The sequence below is a fragment of the Aythya ferina genome (assembly GCF_964211825.1).
Source record: "Aythya ferina genome assembly, chromosome: 2".
NCBI lineage: Eukaryota > Metazoa > Chordata > Aves > Anseriformes > Anatidae > Aythya > Aythya ferina.
The window spans coordinates 131,373,539-131,388,940 of record NC_140297.1 but is presented as its reverse complement, the minus strand read 5'-3'; the positions used below and the strand labels follow the sequence as shown (position 1 = coordinate 131,388,940).

At 42.7% G+C, this 15,402-nt stretch overlaps 1 protein-coding gene across 2 annotated transcripts in view; it reads left to right on the top strand.

Annotated features, from left to right (window-relative positions):
• Positions 1–1,119: 1,119 nt before the first annotated feature.
• PAG1 (phosphoprotein membrane anchor with glycosphingolipid microdomains 1) overlaps positions 1,120–15,402 on the top strand; it is a 108,917-nt gene continuing 94,634 nt past the window's right edge. The window contains exon 1 of one of the 2 annotated variants that reach the window (XM_084511225.1): positions 1,120–1,192. The gene's annotated coding sequence lies outside the window, so the exon portion shown is untranslated. The remainder of the gene's footprint in view (positions 1,193–15,402) is intronic. The other variant, XM_084511232.1, reaches the window with a different exon arrangement.

The window sequence follows — 15,402 nt, the reverse complement described above, 5'->3', positions numbered from 1 at the left end:
TCTGTGTGAAAAGGACAAGCAATGGAAATCAGACAACGTCAGAGAAAACCATCATTAGGTCAGCTACAACGTGTTGGGTAGTACAGTGGCATGTGAGGAACAGAGAAGAAAAACAACACCAGATTGACAAAATGACAATAACCAGCTGGATATTACATGAGCTGACAGACTACATGATAGAATAATACACATTTTGTGGCAGGGGCCACATGGATAAACTGGGCTGTGCTCTTCTAGACATGGACGATGTTGTCTTGTGAGGACAGGAGTTGTTGGACAAAGAGCATAAAGAAGGCTCAAGAAATAAAATAAATAAATAAATAAATAAATAAATACAAACTTATATGCTGATGGCCATGCTGTATTTGGATTTTTATTTATTTTTTTATTTTTTTTTTTTATTTTTTTAGAAAAAGAGCAAACCAAACCAACCAAACAGAAACCATCTTCCTTCACAGGTAAGTCCTTGCTTGGCAAGCATCAAATGCAGATGCAGGCTCAGACCTTGAGCCAGCCGCATGTCACATACATATTACTGCAGGATGGAATAGGGGGCTTTGAACTTGTCCTCGGGAAGTAAGAAACTCACTGGGTGTTAGGTCAGTCCCCACATGTGGGTGGAAACGTATAGTAATTGTGCAATTTCCCTAAAACTTCCCCTGAGATCTAAGTTAAAGCGTTCTGCCCTTGCAGCCTTTCCTGCCGTTGCTCTCAGAGCGCCCTGCACTCGGTCCTTGCACTCCTCTGCGCGATGAAAAACGCGGCGATCCCTTCCACTTCAACACCTTCTTCCTACATTAAACACCCCCCCAGGACCTACCCGGAGGTCCTTTTTGTCCTAACACCTGTCCTTCCCAACCACGCTCGCGGAGCAGAAAGGCAAAACAACCATCACCATAATGAAAAATAATGATGATAAAGAATAAGAATAATAAAATTCCTCCTCTCCCTCCCTTCCAGGCTGCCCACCGCGGGGACATGCGCACTCTCCGCGGGCCGCGCTCCGGCCCCCCCCCGACCCTCCCGGCGGGCGGAGGAGGAGGAGGAGGAGGAGGAGGAGAAGGAGGAGAAGGAGGGAGGGGAGAGCACCGCGCCGCAACTTGCTGCTGCTCCTCCTCCGTCGCCGCTGCCCGGCCCCTGCGGGCAGCGCTCCGCGGGCTGCAGGCGGCATCCGCGGGGCCGGCGCCTCCCGGTGAGTCGGGGCTGCGGGGGGCTGCGAGGGGCTGCAGGGGGCTCGGGGAGGTGCGGGGGGCTCGGGGAGGCTGCCCCCCTCCCCTGTCCGGGCTCGGCGGCCATTTGGGGGCGAGTTCCCGCAGGATGCGGCCCCGCAGCTGCGGGCACGGCGTTGTGCGGGTGCCCGGCCGCCGGGATGCGCGGCGCTTGCGGGCTTCGCTCGGCTGGGTTTTGGGTCGGGTGACAGAGCCCTCCGGCTCTGCTCCTCCGCTTGGGACCTCTGGAAACACAGGAGGAGGCGACCGGGGTAAAGCTGGGGCCGCTTTTGGAGGCGCGAGGGGCAAAAGGAGCTCGCTGCCGAAAGTTGGGCTGCCCCGGTGTGCCATGCGCTAATGGCCTCAATTAGCTGAACAGAGCGCCGCAGTGATTCGTAGGTGCCTGAACTATAACGCTCTGAGTGATAGAGCTCTTTAACCTTTCTTTCTAATCTGCCCCGCCGAGATTTGGGTTTAAGCAGAGTCATATATCATCTGTGGTGCTGAATGCTTGAGTTGATTGCGTTTGTAAAAGGAGCGGGCTTTGAAATAATACTGAGCCATTAAGCAACAAACGCAGGGAAAGAGTGACAGTGAGAGAGAGCAGAGAGAAAATTCTGGCAGAAGAGATTTTTCCCCTTCCTGTCAGACAGGCTCGATTAACTTTTATCCAGAGTTCTCATTTTATTAAATGAAACTTCAAAAAATAAGTGTGCTGTGTGAAACCAGAAGCAAGTCTTACTTCGTCCTGTTGAAAGTCTGTGTTGCAGGTAAATTATGATTGGAGTCACATCTATTAAGAGACTTTGCAAAAACAAGCTCTGCTTAAGATACCTCGTATGTAAATGGAAGTACTTTGTTACTGTGTTTGTTTCCTTTAGATGATACAGAAGCAGAAACTGCAGGGTTTCAGATTTTAAATCTTTAACAATGTTATCCTGATAAACATACCTGTGTGTGAGGGGTACAGCTTCGTTATAGCAAAAGTGCCTCCCCTTGCTGGAAAAGTGATTTATTCAGCTGTGAGTTTATTTAACAAGGGCCAAATTCTGCAGCCTGTAGCCCAACTCATGTAAGGGGTGAGAGGCTCTTGCTCTTGTCAAAAAAAAATAGTGAGTACAATATACACAGCATCTTGCAGGCCTGAAGTACAAGAGCAGTTCTATCTTTAACCAGTATTTCAACACAGGATTTCATTAACATAAAATCAATATTCAGGTCAGCAATGAGGATCTGCAACTTTTGAATGAGAAGCTGATCTGAAGGCAGCACGTTGCTTATATGAGTAAACGTTGTGGGATGTGACACTCGACGAGCTCATCTATCTCTTATTAAGTTCCTTTTATGAAATGTCACTTAATGAGGAACAAAGGAGGTAATCTATTGCATTTTTAGGCACAGCGCTCCTCAAAAACCTCATTGCCAGGCACTTGAATCTGCCTTTAGATCATGTATTGTATGCAAATGACTACTACTACTAGATAACATACTCTCTAAATCTATCCTACTATTAAAGTTACATTGATTAGAAAGTGGCAACTGGACTTCAAGTCCTGAATAAGAAATGCTTGATAATCTAGAAGTAATTTATATTTTAAGAAGGCTGAGGAATCCACAAGAAATGCATTGAGTTTTCCTTGCTGGCTGTGCAGTGGCATTTAGTTAACGAACACTTTCCTAGGGCAGTGCTGACTTCATTGACAGACAAAGGAGTTAAATCCGTTTATCAGCTCATTGATGCTAATGGTGAAGTGCTGGTGAGTTCAGTGGCTGGAGCAGGACTCACACAGTCCTTCTCCTTCCAGTGGGGATGGAGGTGGAAAATGCAGGGGCTTTTTCACAGTAGTTCCAGTGCTGTATCATTTGTAACTGCAAAATACAATGCAAGAATAAGATTAATAGACCAAGTAGACTGGAAGACATTGTTTAACGTTTAATTGAAACAATAAATCATTCAAAACAGCATGATGCTGTAGGGATGCTGCTGCTTCCGGGTGTTTTGAACCCAGCAGGTGTTGTGACCTGGGTGGGAGCGCTTTGCTGCGGTGCCAGTAGCTCGGCCCCAGCACCTCTCTGCCCAGCCACGGCTCTGCTGGGGTAACTCCCTCGCAAATTAGGGTGTTTGCATCCCAAGGATGCAGGAGCTGTCTTTGCTATCCGTTGCAGTCTGTATATTGTGTATAACGATGCCACAAATGTCTCTTCTGGTGAGGGAGAAGGTTTGGGATGGCTTCTTCCTCAGGCAAAATGCACATTTCTGAGCATTTGTATCATCAGATATGGCTTATGCTGACTAAAACATGGAAAGGGCAAGCAGTGCACATTCATTTCTGTAGTACTGCTGGTAGTAAACTCTAGACTTTGAATCCACTGCATGTTCGTGAGGACTTGTGGATGTCCTGTAGAAACCCGCTGTATGCGGCAGGAAGCTTAAGCCTGAAGGCTTAAGTCTGAATGTTCAGGTGCAAATTTACTGAAGTTAAGACCCACTTAGTTGCTGTTCCCCCATCTCCATCCTGGTATCTCTCATGCTCTGAATTGATATGCTCCAGGGCTTCCCTGCAGGTCTCTCAGGGCACATGCTACATCCTGCTTGCCTCGTCCCTGTGTGAGGAACCCCTGTGTGCCAGGCAGGCACCGCTGCGTTGTGCAGACTGCTCATGGACCAGGGTCAGCAGGAACCCCCAGCTGCTCAGCGGCTTCTTCAAGGGCAGAAGCAGCAAACCCCTCTGTAGTTTCACCCTTCTTGTCTTCAGTGGGAAAACATTTTATTTTACAACACTGTCTCCACAGTTACTTAAGCAAACTGTGGCACCGAAGCCAGCAGCATCAGTCAAATCTGACAAGCAGCATGTCCCTCTATGGGAAGGAGCTTGATTCAGCACTGCAGTTTGGGGATTCTGGGAGCATGGGAGAAGGTGGTGGGGGATCCCCTGCAAAAGGGCACCAAGCAGCCAGGTTGTCAGGTGAAAATGAATGACAGGAGGCGTTTCCTCACTTCGTGTGTGTGGTATAACCAAGGTTTAATTAAAACAGTGATGGTAGATTATTAGGGCAGATAAATACTGCCTTGTTACAGCCCTCTTGGGTCGTATGTAAGCAGTATTCGTTTTAGAAAGGATGAATGAACAGTCAGTGTGGAGGATAAAGATCAGCATTGTTAATTGCTCTGGAAGTCTTCCGTGGGAAAGTATCAACTCATGAGGAAAGATACTGTCCATAAATGCCATTTAAATATTTACATAACTCAAGGATAAAATTTCAATATTAAAGGCGTGTGAGTACAAAGTCATGTTTTGGGTCCTGTTGGAGATAAGCAGGACTTGTACAGCTGGGTTTGGTCAGTGGTTAATGTATTGTTTGTGCTGTGTTTCCGAATGCTTTGCTGGCAGTAACCAAGAGCTCTTCTTCAGTGCAACCTGTGAAAAACCTTTAATTGTTCTTGTTTAAGTACTGATTAAAAATTTAGATACTTGGGAGACTACATTTGCTTAAAGCCTTGTGCTTCAGATGTGGTTAACTTCTAACTTTCGGTGTTCCGGGGAAAGAAGCATGGAAGTCACCATTATCTAAGCTAGGTGCATGGCGATTGATCATCCACTTACAGTTTGTGGCTGTTGATAAGTCTGCAGGGTAAGAAGGAATTGTTCCGATGGGATTTTTTATTTTTTTTTTGCCTTTTTTTGGTCTTTTTTTTTTTTTTTTTTAACTCTGTTACAAATAATTGGAAATGGTAGGAATGTTCCTGTGCTGATCATTGATTTTGTAGTTCTCGCAAAAGGTGATTTTATTTTATTTTTGTCATTTTCCAGTTCTCAGAATGTGGTACAATGCTTTAAAAAATCTGTCTGCTTTCATGTAAACATGATGAGGGTGAGCCTTTGAAAACATATCTTAGCTGATGTCGATAAACAAACTAGCTTGGCCAGAGTAAATCTTTTCATCTAACTTAAAGAGCCACACTGTAATGAGGTAAATATAGATGTACTTAATGTGCTCCTTTCATCCAAATACATAACAAACCCCTTAAAGTACCACAAACAAATCTAAAATGGATTTCTAAGTGGCTTTCTTTGTGATACTGGAGCAGTTTAGTCTAGCCAGAATAAGACAGGAGTAGAATTTATTCCTGGAGTCATTGAGGTGCTGAGGGGAGTGCTGGCCTAAATGGGAGGGTGCAGAGAGCATGTGGGAGACCCAGCTCTTCTCCTGAAGTTCTATGAAAAAGGCAGAAAATGCTTGTTCTCAAATGTGTTTTTTTTTGAAAGTGTGGCTTTTGAAAGAAGCCACTGTAAGGTCTGCCTGGAGCTTTTACTTCAGGCTGCATAACCGCAACTCCCTCAGCCTGTCTGCACAGGAGATGTGCTCCAGCCCTCTGAGCATCTTTGTGGTCCTCCCCTGGACTTGCTCTAACTGGTCCATGTCCTTCTTGTGCTGGGGGCCCCAGAGGTGAACACAGCACTCCAGGTGGAGCCTGACAAGAGCAGAGCAGAGGGAGACAATCACCTCCCTCACTCTGCTGGCTACATTTCTTTTGATGCAGCCCAGGATGCAGTTGGCTTTCTGGGCTGCAAGTGCACATTACCAGCTCGTGCTGAGTTTCTTGTCAACCAACACCCTCAGGTCCTTCTCCTCTGAGCTGCTCTCAATAACTAAGTAAATGTGGCCTCGGAGCCACCTTGACACTCACAGAGAGGTATGAGCGGCAGTGTCGATGACGTTGGCAGTACCATGTTGGTTGGAACTTGCAAGAAAGAGGTTTTGAAAAGAACAGTTCAAGAACAATCTGAAGGTGTGACAGAGGGTTTGATTTTCATTTCCAGACTTCCAACATGACTTTTCAATCACATCATTTTAAAATAGATTATTTGCTTACTGTGGAAAGCATGCTTAGCAAATTTAAACATTTGGTTCCATTGTCCTTGCTTCACGAGGAAGACCACCATGTAACATTTGTATTTTCCATATCACAAAAAAAGTCTTTGGATCTTCTGTTTAAAAAATGCAATTAAAAAATATAAAGGGAAGTGTTTTGTTTTGAAAAAGATAAACCCTCTTTTGGAGAAAAAGACCATAGCTTGGTGTTTTCTTTCTAAACAGAAGAAAATCAGCTCTATTTCATTCAATTGTGGAATAAAATTTCATTGAAAGCTGGGTGATATGTTTATAAGATTTTGAAAATTAGACTGTTTAGACAACTATGCTAGCATAATTACAGAAATTTTTCAGGATGACCTTTTTCTTTGCTGAGATGTTGATGAGTAGGAGGTAATATAAAGAATGATTTCTTTGAGTTGGAGGAATGTTGTGAAATAGCTTTGAATCTAGCAGACTCTTGTACTTTAAAAACATATCAGTAATTTACTGATGTCCAGATTCAGCTCACCATTTGACACCATGAGTAGTCAGACATCCAATTTAGCTCGTGTCTGGTTGCTTTGTGCCATGTGTACAGAAGTGAAATGTATTAAAAACTGTTCAGCTTTGGATGTGTTCATCTGGGGATTTACTCATAAATAATTGATAACCCTCTGAAACAAAATCTCTTCATTACTCCTTGGATTGCTCACCTCATCCCGCCCATGCTCATTGTTCTTGTAGACGCAGGGGAAGAAAGAGGCACTGCTTTAATGAAGGTGTACATCAGCCTCCAGTGCTCCTTTCAAAAGGTCACCCACCTAAACAGGGGAAATGAAATGCATGACAACAGATAAACATTTTATTGTCCTGTGGAGAAATGTGGCATTTCAGTGTTTTAGAGGAACCACTTAGCTGTTGTATTTAACACTTCTTTTCATCCTATCATAGGAGCAGTGCTTATGATGAATTATCAAATCAATGAAATGTTTGCATCTAGTGCCCAGCAGGATAGGACATCAAATTAAGGGCTATTTGATGTGCATTACCAATTATAACTGTGATATTTGGGTTTTATCTTTCAAGATTTTACTGCTGTTAAGTATCCTTGCTCAGACTGTTGACTGCAGTGGAGCAAGTCTTTGCTTTGTGAGCAATGGTTTCTCGGTGGAGTAAGGGTTTGCATGATTGAACTCTTGTTTACCAGACATAGAAGCATAATGATGAATTTCCTTTCTTGTGAAAAATGAAAGCCTTTCTGCTACCCACAGATCTAATAAAATGTATTTGATTTGATCTAACAAAATCTCGTTTTAATGGAAAAAGTGTCTTAATGTAAGTTCATCTTTCTGATGACTTGATTGCTTTAGAGTTATTAGCCAAGGTCTGTAGCAGTCTTTAATGGTGCTAATATTTGCTTGCAGTTTAATAGCCCTAACCAGTGCTAACGTACATGAAATGTTCAAATCACATAATTAAGAGAACCCTAACAAATATTACAGCTATTTTAATGTGAGGTTTCAGATATTAGTCTTGTTTAATTGAAAGGTGAATGCTGTAAAGGCTTTGTCAGTCTGCTGTTTCAGTATGACAGCACATTCCATGGAGTAAACACAACTCCCAGAGTGCTGATTCCAGCTTTCAGCTTCAGGCAGGAGTCATAGCTCAAACACTTCCATTTTCGCCTGGCAGAAGTGTGCATCTGTGGTGTTATCTGAATTTGTGTCTTCCAAAAAAATACTGGTTTCAATCAAATAAAACAAGAAAAAAAAAATGAAATAGTCACGTTCTGCCTGATACTGGAGAAAAGGAGGCCTTCACTCCTTCTTCTATAAACCAAAAGATTAAGCTTGCTTATAAAGGATTAACAGAGCTCTCTTCTGTTAATTCGTAGTGGTGTAGTCAAAGTGCCTGATTCTACATCAGTGGAAAATCCATTATCAATCAATGGGAATTTTACAGCTGAAGCCAAAGGGTTTAGAGGCTCATCATTTGGAAGTGACTGAAGAAGAGAAAGACCTGGATATGCTTGTTGTCACATGGCTGTGAGCCACCACTAGGGTACGGCCGCCAAAAATGGCAAAGCAAGTCCTAGGTTGCTTCAGGCAGGTTATTTCAAGAGATGTATGAAAGGACAGGGGGGCAGGGCTGTGCAGAATGTTACCTGGGATGACACTTAGCATCCTTGTTACTCACCTGCAGTAACTCACAAGGCAGAAGGGGTACGCAGAGAAACGCATCTACCATGCACAGAGAAACGCATTGTACCATGGTGAGGAGAATTAATGTGAATTAATGACCCTGGTTTGAGGAGGTCAGACATCCAGGATTTAGGAAGAGACATGGAGAGTGGCACAGATTTGGGAATGAGGGCTGTGTAGGAGCACTGGTGCCTGCACCATGCTGCTGCTCACTGCCACCCGGGGACATTGTTTTAAGAGACTGGAATATAAGGGAGAGGCGGGAGGAACTTACTCAGTTTTGAGTATGGCATCCTAGCAAATCACACAGCCTGCAAAAGTTTCTTCTAAATAAATAATTGCTACTTTTCCTTCTAGTAGAGTGTGTGGACCAGTGTTCAGACTATTAGAGCATGCACACCGTGAGAAAAACCCGTAGTTCCACACTGCTTTAATCAGGAATATTCATCAAGCACATTCCTAAATGTAATTTTTCTTTCATTTGAAATGCTGTCATTGAGCTTAGTTTAAAAGTAGCTCTGATCCAGAGCCTCGATGTGGACAAAAGTCCCCATGACTTCTGCTGCAGCATTTGGCAGATACATTTCCAAGGGTGGTAATTAATACATCACACACACACACACACACACACACACACACACACACACGTACACACAAAAACAACAACAACAAAAAAAACTGTTCAGAGTAAAAAATACATTTCATACAGTGATTTGGTAAATGTAAATGTATTGTTTTTATCTGTTATAATAGGCAAGATTGTGTGATTTATTTTGGCAATTACAGAGATTAAATTAATTTCATTTTCCTTTATTCTTGTTAAATGCAAAATAATTGAGCCCACATCATGGAAGGTTGGGGCATTGCTGTTTGTAGCTTCATCATTTATTAATCTAACGCATTAGATGAGAGGCTTTATAGATTTGCTTGCCTAAGGAAAAAGAAGAGGAAAATAGATAAAGGCCAAACTGGATCTGTGTATTCTGCCTCACACTTTGAGGTACTGTCAAACTGTTGCCTCATTTTTATCACGTTTCTGTAAGAAAGAACACTTCCCCTGAACAGCGACCTAATGCTTAAACAGTCTGAATATGCCCAGATTTGGGCAAGCCCTCCCTATCATGCTGCTCACGTAGGGATGTAATGTTGTAATGGGACAGGCAAAATAAACTACAAACAAGCATGCCATAGAAAGGTATGTTTAGTACTATTTGGCCATCTTAATTGTCTGTCCGAGTTACAGGAGGAAGCCAGAACACAGTACTGGCCTAATGTAGGCTGTGTTGCCATAATCAGCTCAGAAGTGACAGAAGTGCTCCTTTCTTACCTTGATGTAGCTGGAGGGGGTTTGAAAATTGGATATTTCTCTCTGCCTCTGCAGCTCCAAGTAGCCCTGACACTGCCAGCCACGGATTAGTAAAATAAATCCCTCACGTTGATAGTTAAGTGGAAAGTAAAAAGAACATTTTCAGCTTTTTTTTTTTTTTTTTCCTTTTTTAATGTGTCATTCATTGGCTGGTACAGTGACCTCCATTTCATGACTCTTGTGATGTGACTTGTCACAGAGCTTTTCTGCGGGGATTAATTCATCACACAAGGGAGTAGTGGCATGTGACATTATGCATATGGACCTGAGGTAAACGGTTGCCTATAGACCTCCTATAATGAATCTGCACTTAAAGTGTTATCTATTCATGCAGTTTGACTTTCTGATGTGATTTTCATTCCTTCTTGTTTTATCTCTTCTTTTAGCTATGTCCTTGGTAGTCAAATGAAATGCGTTTATATAAGCACCTCTTAGTGTTGCCAGTGTAGACAACTTGGAAAAAAATATTCTGTCAATTAAGGACATGAAATTTGCCAATGTATTGGAAAACATTTCTGTGCTAATTATGTAGAGGTATGGTACAGCAGTTCGGTTTTCCAGGGTGTCTTGGTTGGCTGCCTGTCAAATCTTTTAAATTATGGCTCCAGTCAATTTTATTGGCTGAAGTGAAAGCAAGAATTAATTTTTCTTTCCATTCTTAAGATATCACTTCATACTCTTGATTTACATTGCAGCATCAGCTGTGTATTTTAATGTGTGAGTGAACCCTGCAGCCCTTTCTCACTTGTGACTCCTCCTTTAATTTTATTTAACATGTCCATCTCATTTCTGAGCCACACACACCAGGAGCTGATTAGAGTTAACAGTCAAATAATATGTGTGGAAAAACGTGATGTCTGTATCTGGTTACATGAGTAAGTTATGGTGTAGGCTGTAACCAGTTAGCATGAACTAATGGATGTTGGTTTTTCAGGTGACTCTGTTAGCATCTTCATGAGCAGTTTTGTTTACAGAGAAGTGCTGGAGAAAACAAACTAGCCTAGAAGCAGAGCATTGATTTCCCCCCAAAAAAGAGAGGTAGTTATTATACAGAAATTAGCTAAATTATTTACTCAGCAAAGCAGGCAGCCAATAATTCAGCATTTATGCCTTTACTATTTTTTCAGCATTCAGGCACAGTGTGTGCATGTAACGTGGTGCAGTTTGTTCTTGACAGGCACGTTAACATCAGCAGGTTCAGTTAGAGACAGCTAGGGTGGGCTGACAGGAGAGGCCCAGGCTGTGAGACATGTGATGGGACCCCCAAACTCTTGTCTGGTCAACCAACAAAGGAGGGCAGCCTCACCAGAGCTGCCTGGCCACCTGGTTTCCAGCACTGTCAGAGATGCTGGGTAGGGCAGGTCCTGGGGAGGTGACTTTGGGTTTCATTGCCATCCGTGGAGCACAGGGCCTGGAAGTGCTGGAGCCATCCAGCAGTGCAGGATGTGGCTTGATGCAGGAGTGAGGTGGCCCAAAGAGCTGGGTAGAGTCACCCTGGAGCACCACAGCCCTGCAGGTGTGGATCTCATGCTTGGCTGTTTGGGAATCTGGAAACGCTTGGTTGATTTTTGTCACTTTGCTTCTCCCAGCTGTGGGAATTACTGCCATTGGACAGTGGTAAAATTAGTAGGAGTTGTCAGTTTTAATCAGCAACCAATAATATTTTATTCAGGATATACAGGTAGTAACATTTTCTGAAAACTTGTTTTCATTTGTTTTTCTGAACAGGGCAGAAATTATATTTTGCAGTGCTGTGATAATAGGAACAAGAACTTCCAAGGCTTTGCAGCTACTGTGTTCCATGGAGCAAGCTGCACGCTCTGCTCTGCTCTTTTCTATATTAATTTTGAGCTCGTATATTTAATTACACTGATGATTAAGAAACAGTAACAGCTTTAAACAGGAAAGGCTTCCTTTCACTGGAGTCTAGACTAATAGAAATAAATTAAAAAACAACAGTAACAACAAAAACTAATTTCTATGTTTAAGCTATCTGACGATAGATAATACTAAGTTTTCTGAGGTATAACTCTGAAATGTTAGTTTTCATCATTTAATAAAATTCATACACCCTGCAGTTCATCTGTAGCTGACACTTAGAAAGAATGAATTCAGAAAAAATAAGTGTGAAGATAGTTGTGGGTAAATGACCAGAACTGAGAGATTAATACCTTTTTAAACAACTAGGTACCTGGTTTTATTGGTACTCTGGCACCTCTGGTGTGTGTCTCTATCAGGATGATTTTATGCAGGTAGGAGCGAGCTCTTGCAAAAAAATCATTTATTTTAAGTCAATTATTCTTTAAAGAGTGAGGTTTCTGTGACAGGGAGAAGTGCAGTACTGCTTCCTCTCCCTGCAGCTGGTGTTTCAGCCTAAAAGCAGAAGGGTGCTGAAGGCACACGCTGCAAACTTGATTTTTCCTTACCCTTCCATGTCACCCTCTCTAATGGACTTTTATCCCTCAGCTCTGGCAGTGGTGAGGGTTTGATACAGTAAGGGGTTAACTTCCCAAAGCGTAGCCTGGCAATTTGGTGTGTACCAAACTAAATTAGGGGATGCTGATGCTGCAGGTAGTTCTTGGAGGTGGATGTAGCTAACATGGGAGTTAGGACTGGAGGTAGTTTGTATTCTGACAGGGGTGCCTGGCTTCTGGTGAGCCACTTGTGCCTGTGGCTTGCCCTGGCTGGTCAGTGCTGTGTCCAGGGGATGTCAGCTTCTGCTGCATTACGGACAGTAGCCAGGAACTGTCCCACATCCAAAATTTAAATATGGGAATAACTGGGAACAAGGGGAAGTACCAGGTCCTGTACCTGGGGAGGAACAACTGCAGGCACCAGGAGGTGCTGGGGGCCACGCAGCTGGGACGTAGCTCTGCAGAAAAGGACCTGGTGGTCCTGGTGGGTGACACATTGAGTGCGAGTCAGCAGTGTGCACTTGTGGCAAAGAATTGGTATCCTGACTGTGTTAGGCAAAGCATTGCCAGCAGGTTGAGCGAGGAGATCCTTCCCCTCTTTATGCTCAGCACTGGTGAGGCCACACTTGGAGTGCTGAGTCCAGCTCTCCAGTACAGGAGACACACGGACATACTGGGGAGAGCCCAGCAAAGGGCCATGAAGATGATAAAGGGATGGAGCACCTCAGATATGAGGAGAGGCAGTGAGAGCTGGGACTGTTCAGCCTGGAGAAGAGAAGACCTAGGGGGAATCTCATCAATGTCTATAAATACCCAAAGGAAGGGTGCCTAGAGGTGAGAGCCAAGCTCTTTTCAGTGGAGCCCAGTGACAGGACAAGAGGAATGGGCACCAACTGGAACACAAGAGGTTCCCTCTGAACATCAGGAGGCAATTCTGTACTGTACAGGTGACTGAGCACAGGCTGCCCAGAGGGGTTGTGAAGAATTTCTGTATATCTCCCTGCAGATCATCAGAAGCTTCATGGACATGGTCCAAGGCAACCCTCTCACTCCAGGTGTCTCTGCTTAAGCAGGGGGCTGAAAACATATAATTTCCAGAGGTTACTTCCAACCTCAGGCATCCCATGATTTTGTGGCCACCCCAGCTACTCTCATAAGCAGCTGTGCTGGATGAGTGGTAGGACCACCTATGGGCCATCTTCTGTGCAGACTTTTTTTTTATAGAGCCTGCTCTTAAATAACAGTTCCCTAGTTTGTTCTTTAAAGACTTTGAAATGATTCTTCACTCTCACCCAGAAAAAGATCTTAATATATTATTGGTACCTCTTGTCTGCTTCTCAGTTCATTCCTGCTTCTTCTCTCTCGGTTTTGAAAACAGAAAATCTCATGTGTGCACATTGGGTTGGTTGTTCAGCAGGGAAGCAGGTTGTCATCTTCTCCTGTTCCTGCAGGGTGTGTACAAAAGAGCAGGATTTTCATCTCTGTTGTGACCACGTATGTGAAAAATAAGCAGAAACCTCATTCTTAGCAGTGACTCGAGTCTGTAAATGTTTATTGTGCAAGTTCCCTGTACAGCTTTTTCTAAGTATTGCTTTTTCTTAAGAGCCCATTTTTACTAGCTGTGTTTGTGCATCACTTGTAGCCAGCATTGTGCCACATTTGTCTCCATGGAATAACAAACTAGGTGGTGAGCTTGGCTGTCGTGCTGATAGCCCGTAAGCAGTATCATAGCCAAGATGCAAGGTGGGAGACTTTTATCAACACAGGCCTACAAAGAGCATTTTTGTTGTAAAACACAAAGGTGTGCCACTGAGTTTGTTTCTTCCTTCTGACAGAGCTAACAGCAGCTTGCAAACAGAACACACAAAATATGCAGCTTTTTACACAAGTGAAAGAAATGGAGATGTTATCAGTGACCTTAGCTTTCTCATTTTGTTTTGCAAGCTAATTTTGTATTAATTGCAGGCACAGCTTTTGTCTTTGTCAATAGGGCAATGGCAGTGGAGTTACCCTTTGACTATTGATGTCCAATTTGTTTTTATCCCCTGACTCTCTATTTGAAGAATAAAGTCTGAAACCTTTTTTATATTAATTTATTATTTGGGATTTTCAAAGTTGGAAAAGAGACTGTTCACTGATATATTGGTGCTGCCTTCTCATTGTAAATAGTATTGCTCAAGTGTGGTCCTTGGTGACTGGGAGACTTTCCAGGTCAGGGATGAAGTTGTTTGAGGTGGAAGAGGAGCAGCCTTAACGCAAGTTGTTTGATTTTCTTGAAGGAGGAGAGTTGCCATTTTAGAAAAGGATGAAATCTAAGCCTTTACTAAGTCCTCCCCAAATTACAGGCACAAGAGCTGTTTAAATTCTGGATGTACCTACAATATCAGAAACTTCCAAAGAGAAATGACTGCGTATATGAAACTGTGGCTAAGACCTTCATGAGATGCAAAATGGGTGATTTTTTTTTTTTTTTTTCCAAGACTTGAACTGAGAAGTGGACGCAAACTTTGGTAGGAACAAGTTTAACCAAAGGAGGAACAGATACATGTATTTCTTCCTGCAGAAAACAGATTTCGTTTTTTGGTTTTGGTACTTGTAGCCTCTGGTGTGGGAAGAAAAAACACTTGGCAGGATTGGAGTACGTATGGTGTTTTAAGTCATTTTTACATGTTTCGAATGATTAAGAAACAAATCACATTGTTAAAAGAAAAGTCTTCAAAAGTCAACAGGCCAAATGTACTTGACCAATAGCTGTTGATGAGATTTCCATGATAACTGAAGAATATGTGGATTTTAAACACTTCGTAATTTTGTATGTTGATACCCTGTTGTGGTTTCAAAGGGATTATGTATACAAACTCCTCTGTGCAGAGAGGTGGTTGTGTGTATAAAATGACACTTGGTGCTACATTTGCTCTTTATTATATAAGAGATATGTTCATTTTAATTTCATTTGTGTAAAAACTGTACATTCCTAGCACTGAGAAGTATTCTGATGTTTCCCTCTTTTTATTGCAGCAAATTGATGAGGTATACTCTGAATTGATAAGAGCTAATATCTGAAACTAGTAAGAAATTTTATCAGATTTTTTTGACTGTTGTATGTTTGATTTGCCTCATTCATGCACGTGTGGCATGAGCAGTGAACTTGAATATATGCTCTTGTTCCTTTTAGGAAAACTTCCCATTTGCTACACAATGAAAATGCATACTAAGACTTCAAAGAGTTTCAGAAAAGGTCCAAGTTACAGTGTGTGCATATCTATCTTTTAACTTTTAGGGCTTTTTAGACACCGAAGTACCTTTCCCACACACAAATAACAGAAGACTAGTTAAAAATAGGATTAAAGTCAGGA